Consider the following 6,201-nt stretch of genomic DNA (forward strand, 5'->3'; position numbering starts at 1 on the left):
GTCGCCTCGACAGGAGCCTGGCCTCCCATGAACACTATTTGGCACCACCGAGTTCATCCAAGAACTCACATGCCACAATGCAAGTCTGCAAAATGAGGGTATTGGACTTGAGTCATGATTAAAAAAATTGGAATCGGATCGTTGAATCAACCGATTTGTATTGGAAACGGTAGTAATCAATCCAACATGGCCAATTCACACTCAAAACTTTGGAAATTTTCCTATTTTTGGATCTGTGGATTGATTCTAAGGTTCTTGAAGGCCGATTCCAATTGATTGGATCCGACTCCTCTCCAGGGAGCTCAGAGCTCAAGGAGTGCCGAGGGGGCATCTAAGGGTTAGGCTGTGTTGCACGCATCTCAATGCACACCTAAGAATGTATGCGGCACAGCCCAACGGTTACATGTCCCCTGGGCGTGCTGGGTTCCCTGGAGAGGAGCTCAATCCCAATCGATTCTAATCCGATCTCAATCGGAAAACATTGCCTTGAGGCCCTTGAGGCCCTTGAGGCATTGTGGTTTCCCGGTTTGGTTTTCAGAGTCCCTCTCGTCTCATGGGTGCCGTGGCGCACCTCTCCTGCATCATTGCCCGCCCTTCTTTTGATCGGAATGGCTCCATGCTTTCCCAAAAAATTCCCATTCACAGAAACTCGAACACTTCAGTCCGCAGAACGTGTCCGGTCCTCCACAAAAGAACCTCCATCATCATCGTTCGGTCCCAACAACACCCTCTTCGCCCGAAATCAGGTCCTTCTTTCAATTCCCAAAATCTCTCTCTCTCTCTCTCCCTCTCTGAATCTTTAATTCCTTATTCAAGTGATGCTTCCTTCCGGGTCTCTGAAGTTTTTCAGTTTCTCCATGGATGTTTTTCAGATGAAATACAGTGTTTATTTTACTCTTCCATCTTTACTGGACATGGAAATTTCCAACCTTTTCTCAATCTGAAAAGAAACTAGATTTTTTCATACAATGGGAAATGAATGAAGCTACAAATTAATTTCACTGTATCATTAATCTCCCGTACTTGATTGTTTTGATCATACATTCATACGCTGTTACTTTTATTGCATCCACTGTTATAGATCAGAATGGATTCAAGTTTTCCAAAAGAAAATGAGAGATGTTATTTTCTTCTAGGATATCCCATCAATTAGAAAATGAATTCTAATTGGCTTCAATTGATTAAATATCTGTAGAGATAACAATTTCAGTTCTATTTGAAAAGCTTTGGGCACCTTCTCAGGATTCTAGTCATACTATGCACACAGAGTAGATGCAATCTGTAGTTTTTCCCCTATTCTTTGAGGCACAACTATAAATTTCACCAAGACTCTTATTTTCTTCCCCTCTCCCTCACCTTCTTTCTCCTAATGATGTTTCATGCAGTTAAGTTTTATTTTCTTAACTTGAATGTCAAATGGGCAATTCAAAAATATTTTCTTTCTTCTGGCACAAGAGTGTTCCTGACCAAAAGGCTGAGAGTGATTTCTTTGACTTTTTTTTCTTCTAATAGACATTATGCAACATAAAAATTGCACGTCTGTGAAGAATATTTGATTCTTAATTTTTTTACTGCTTAATCTTATAGATTTAGGCTTCTAGCAATATCATTTCCATTGTGCAAGCCATTACTTTTGGTTCTCACAAATGATGTTAATTTTCATATGATTTTGTGCAACTATGGATGTATGATTAATCTTGATCGAAATCAATATTGATTTCTACAACACAACAACTTATTGAATACAAGAGTTGCAGAACTTCACAACTTCAGGGTTCTGATGTTATGAATTAAACCCTGTTTCAACTAAATTAATCAATCAGTAACCCACTTTCCAAGAACAGAATTTCATCATTTCATGTTTGAGATGAGATATTTCATATTGGTATGGATTATTGTTCAATTTTCCTTGGCACAACAGAAAACAGATTTGCCTTGCAGCTTGGAGATTTGGAGACTCAGACAAGGGTCACCAGCAGAAAGGGAGAATTGCTAGTCCTGGAGAACCAGAGCTCTCCTTGTGGGAGCTTGTGGTCTGTGAAGCAAGAGGCCATTGGATTATTTATCACTTCTCTTATGATTTGGGAGATTTAGCTATTTTGCAGTGTTAACTCAATGGTTCTAAGCCCAATTCGTCCAACCAACAACCAAGACAATAGAAATCGTGGCATTTCTTATGGACCGAGTTTTCCTGAGAATCCATTCGCCACAGGCTGAAGGATGGGCGCGAGAGGGTATCATGAGGATATTTTGGGATTTATACTAAAACTCTACAGGGGTTTATGAACCATAGGATGGGGTAGTTTTCCTTCACTCAGCGGTGAATGAAAAGTGTACACTACAGTAATAGTTTCTTGTTTGTTAGGTTTTGCTTTGTTCCTCAATCAAGAAATGGTGAAGCCCATGTACTTGCCAAGGGGGGTTCCCTTGTTCACTTATCTAAGGTGTGGTGGGCTGAGCCACCTTCTTTTCTTGTCAATCCTTCTATTCTGAACTAAAAAAACCTTTGTTGGATTCTTTAAATAAATCGCTTGGTGGAGGCGTTTCTCCACCTTCTTTGCCCCCCCCCCCCCCCCAAAAAAAGGTGAATGAAAAACTCTATCCTGTATTTCTATTAAAAAAAAGAAACTCGTAGAGGATAGTAGAACACTAGTTTCAAGCAGATGCTGAAAACTTCTCCAACAGGCCCTTATAAAAGATGAACATTTGATGATGATCAGGGAGGTTCTCTTTGATCACAGGAATTTCCTTGAAATTCTGCATCCAAGCATACAAGCGAGGGAATGTATGGGCTTCCACCAATTTCTCACATAATATGTCTTCAATCACTCCCAACCAGTGAGCAATCCCTCCCAAGGCTAAATCTGCTAATCCAATCTTCTCTCCACCAAAGAACTTCTTCTCTCCAAGACCATGTTCTTCAATGGTTCTCAACATTTCCAAGCTTTCTTTCTTGGCTTTCTCTTGTTTTTCTCCTACCGTGTGAAACATTGTCCAGATGCTTGAACACTATTAAGAAGAAGAAAAAAAACAACCCAAAACCTTAGAAATCATTGATTAGAGCATTAAGAAAAAAAAAAAAAGGCCTAGAGCAGCTCTGTCAGATGAGTAGTCCGATGTGGAGACTTATAGGTACTTAGCATTGAAGGATGAGTTCTACCCAAGTCCCTAACACTCCTGTAGATGCTTAAAATGTAATTACCTTATCTTCAGCAAATTTAGTCCAAAATCGAGCTACGGCTCTCTCGTAAGGATCAGTTGGAAGCAAGGGATTCTCTGGCCATGTCTCTTCAATGTATTCAAGAATGACTGTGGACTCCATAATTGGTTTTCCTCCATGAATCAAAACTGGGATCTTCTTGTAAATTGGGCTGTACTGTAAAAGCAAGGCACTCTTCTGCTGCAGATCCTCTTCAATGTATTCATAGTCTAACCCTTTCAGTTTCAGAGCCCATATGACTCTAGCTAAAAGGGCTACTCCAAAATCCAAATAGCTTCAGTTCTTCTCCCATATTGATCTGAGGAATGAGAGTACAAAGATGATTATGGAAGGCCTGTGTCACTACCTCCTTCCAAACTGATTTATATATTCAAAATTTATCCTATTTTATGTAATTTTAGTTGAAGAATAAGATCAAGACGGCGATCTTGACTGGGAGAGAGTTGGTAAAGCTAAAAATTAGAAAATTCTTGGCATTTTCCAGATTACATGTATGCTTACGTTTGTAGATATCTACTAATCTACCTTTTTACTCATCAATTGGGCTGCAAAGTGGACCAAGCAACTCTTACATGGCCCATCCAAAGAGTCTACCCAAATATTTTGTTTGGGCTGGGTAGGAACTTGTTTTACTCTGCCATGAGCCTCCAATGAAGAAAAATCTGTGTCACCACAGCTGCTGACATCTAGATTTTGTTGATTAACACTTGCCACATGGTGCATATGAATGGATGTGGGTTATTGATTACATTTGATAAAGGACTCTACATCCATCTCACATGACAAATTTCACAAAATTATAAGAATACCAACTCACTATGATGGAATCTAGTGGCATTTTTGTAATGTTACTTCACTTTTGGCACTCCTGTTACCTTGGGCTGGAACTTCACAAATGAGGTGGGTCTGGGGTCTACTATATGGACCACCCATATCCTTTTTTGTTTGGTAAAGGGACCACCCATATCTACCAAATGGCAAGTGTTGACCATTGCAAATATATTTTTTACCAAAAAAAGAAAAACCATTGCAAATTTATTTTTGAGAGCAGGTTCTCCAAAAGGCAGCGTGGCCCCTGTGCCGGCACTAGGGTCACGCACGGCAGCATCAACAGGGTGGTCATTGCCATCCTTCTAGGAGGGGGGGGGGCAGACGACAGTGCAGTCATTTTGCCCCTTCTATGACTAGGCACAACAACCACTCTACCTTTTGGAGTTTTTTTTCCCTGTTTATTTTTTGGGAGAGGATTTTCTACACGGCCAATATGTAGTTTCATGCCTTGGAGGAGGGGTTTTATGGGAAAACATTAAAAATAATGAGACATTTTACAGTGGGTGGTGCTACAATAATATGAGTCTTATGAGAGGTGGCTGCATGTAATTTTCAAATTAAGCTGGTGTTGTATAAATCTTTTACCCATATTTTTTTTTATCACATATACCATGTTACATGCAACAATAACTTTAGGGGTGGGGACGTGAGATTCAATCTGGGTCTACTACAACTAACAAGCAATGTTCTCTGTTTGGGATTGTGGCCTATGCCAGTGCTCCTTGTGTTTCTCTCCCTCTCCTCCCCCAATAAGAGACAAATATGACATTTCATAGGGGGAAGGAGAGAGATAGACACGGAGAGGCGCTAATGTAGACCATGCTCCTAGACACAAAACTTTATCTCTAAATTAAAATTTGGGGAGAGGGTTCTTGAAGGCAGTATGGCCCATGCACTAGTGCAGATGCCATTGGAGCGTGCACAAAGACATTAATAAGGGTATAAATTCTGCCTTTCACAGGGGTGGGGTGATCATTTCATGCCCCAGTTGTCTGGGTACATCAGTCACGTTGGCTTTCAAGGTTCCTTAAAGTTTGAATAGATGTTTTCTGTCCCAGAGTGTGACCTACAAGAGTCCTCCTTGTGTCTATCTATCTCTCTCCTATCCTAATACGGGCAGAGATGTCATAACGGTGACAAACCATTTGCTACTTCTATCATGGATCGGCTCTTGTTTGAATGTGAAAATGAAGTCTGAAACGGTCGAATTTGGTGTGTGGAGCTTGGGTCTAAGGGTGTCAATCGGTTTGGTTCCATGGACTGATGGTGTGACCTGAAACCGAACTGAAAATCGAGTTGGTTCTAGAAATGGATACTGAATCCGAACCTGCTCGGTTCGAATCGATTACGGTCCCAATTCAGTTTTCCAATGTAGTTCCACTTCGGGTCAAATTTTGGTTTCAATTCAGTTATACAGCTCGGTTCCTATTTGGTTTACTAAACTGTTCTAATGTTTGGTTTTAAATTCCCAACAACATTTGTTGTTGAAAGTCATACAAATGCCCATCTTGTAATAGTATCTTATGCCCCTGCAACAATGATTTGCCTTATGTATCAGTGGTGTCCTTGAAGCTAATGGAACTAAAAATAAGAGACATTATTTCCTCTTTCAACCTGGATTTATTGATATTAGATGCAATGTGATTGTTGCTGCTAACATTATATTATGTTTGTTGTTGCTGGTTATTTATTTGTGCCCCTTGGTCCTGATATTTAGCTTTGCGTTGTGATATTAGTGTGGGACCATGGGTCCCTGTGGGAGTTGAGAATCGAGAGAAACAGAGTCACAAAGAAGAGTAGACTTGAAGTAAAAATAAAACTATAAAATATTAAAGGAGAAATAGTGAAATACAGAAGGTCATATAGTGATATAGGGTTTTGGATTTAAGTGGGTTATTCAATTCGATTTCGGTTCAAATCAATCGATTTTGAATTAAAACCGTATCCAAACCGAGCCAAATTAAATACTCATCTAGAAGACCTGAAACCTAATCAAATTTCGGATTGATTCGGTTAATTTGGCTCGGCTTCGGGTTCGATATTCAATTTCAATTTGATTTTGACACCCTTACTTGGGTCATTAGAATCATTGAACAAACCGGTTGATCCGACCGGGCCATGGCCTCCCATGAACAAACACTAAAGCGTGG

General features: G+C 40.1%; 1 pseudogene; it reads right to left on the minus strand.

Annotated features, from left to right (window-relative positions):
• Nucleotides 1-2,644: 2,644 nt before the first annotated feature.
• Nucleotides 2,645-3,573, minus strand: LOC122657012 (annotated as a pseudogene).
• Between the last annotated feature and the right edge of the window lie 2,628 nt (nucleotides 3,574-6,201).

This window comes from Telopea speciosissima, chromosome 3 (genome assembly GCF_018873765.1).
Source record: "Telopea speciosissima isolate NSW1024214 ecotype Mountain lineage chromosome 3, Tspe_v1, whole genome shotgun sequence".
Taxonomy (NCBI): Eukaryota; Viridiplantae; Streptophyta; class Magnoliopsida; order Proteales; family Proteaceae; genus Telopea; species Telopea speciosissima.